At 33.4% G+C, this 1,262-nt stretch overlaps 1 pseudogene; it reads left to right on the top strand.

Annotated features, from left to right (window-relative positions):
• The first annotated feature begins 870 nt into the window (after positions 1–870).
• On the top strand, positions 871–989 carry LOC120590758 (uncharacterized; annotated as a pseudogene).
• The last annotated feature ends 273 nt before the right edge of the window (positions 990–1,262 follow it).

Genomic DNA, 1,262 nt, shown 5'->3' with positions numbered 1-1,262 from the left:
GTATACATGCACACGTATATATAAAATCCCTTATCAGATATACAATTTAGAAATATTTTCTCCAATTTACTAGGTAGCCTTTTCATGTTTTTGATTATTTCTTTTGCTAAGCAGACATAAGTTTTTTAGTTTGATATGTTCCCACTTGTTGATTTTTACTTTTGTTGTATTTGCCTTTGATGTCATATCCAAAACATATCGTTAAACTTTTTTCCTATGTTTTTTCCTATTTTTATGAATTCAGTCTTATGTTTAGTCTTTAATTTATTCTAAGTTAATTTTTGTGAGTGGTGTTAAGATAGGGGTCCAATTTCATTCTGCATGTGGTTATCCAATTTTACCAGCAACATTTTTTGAAGACACTATCCTTTCCCCATTGAGTATTTTTGACTCCCTTGTCAAATATTAGTTGTGAAAATTTATTTCTGGGTTCTCTATTCTGTTCCATTGGTCTATATATCTATTCTTATGCCAGCATCATACTGTTTTGATTACTTTAGCTTTGTAATATAGTTTGAAATTAGGAAGTCTAAAGACTCCAGCTTTGTTTTTCTTTCTAAGGATTTCTTTGGCTATTCAGGGTCTTATGTGATTCCATACAAATTTTAGGATTGTTTTTTCTATTTTTGTGAAAATTGCCACTGTAATTTTAATAGGAATTACATTGACTCTATAATCAGCTTTTGGTAGTATGAACATTTCAACAGTATTAATTCTTTCAATCCATAAACACAGAATGTTTTTCCATTTGTTTCTTCTTCAGTTTTTTTCATTAAAGTCTTGCAGTTTTCGGTGTACAAATCTTTCAACTCCTTGGTTAAATTCATATGGAAATTTAAACAATTTTGAAAATGAAAATAGTCCAAGAATGTCTACGGTCATGCCACTCTGAACAAGCCCGATCCTGTCTGATCTCGGAAGCTAAGCAGGGTCGGGCCTGGTTAGTACTTGAATGGGAGACCACCTTGGAAGACCAGGAACTGTATGTGTAAAAAATAAAAAATAAGGGATTGTAAGCTGATGAGTTCCTTGCAATCTATGAGGTCAACTAAGGGTTGCCTCACCTAAAGGAAGGAAGGAAGGAAAGAAGGAAGGAAGGAAGGAAGGAAGGAAGGAAGGAAGGGAAGGAAGGAAGGAAGGAAGGAAGGAAGGAAGGAAGGAAGGAAGGAAGGAAGGAAGGAAGAAAGAAAGAAAGAAAGAAAGAAAGGGAGAAAAAGAAAATAGTCTGAGAACAAACTACCTGAATTTGTGATTTATTGTAA

Source organism: Pteropus medius, unplaced genomic scaffold (genome assembly GCF_902729225.1).
Source record: "Pteropus medius unplaced genomic scaffold, Ma_sr-lr_union100, whole genome shotgun sequence".
NCBI classification, from domain to species: domain Eukaryota; kingdom Metazoa; phylum Chordata; class Mammalia; order Chiroptera; family Pteropodidae; genus Pteropus; species Pteropus medius.
This window is presented reverse-complemented; position numbering and strand designations above follow the sequence as displayed.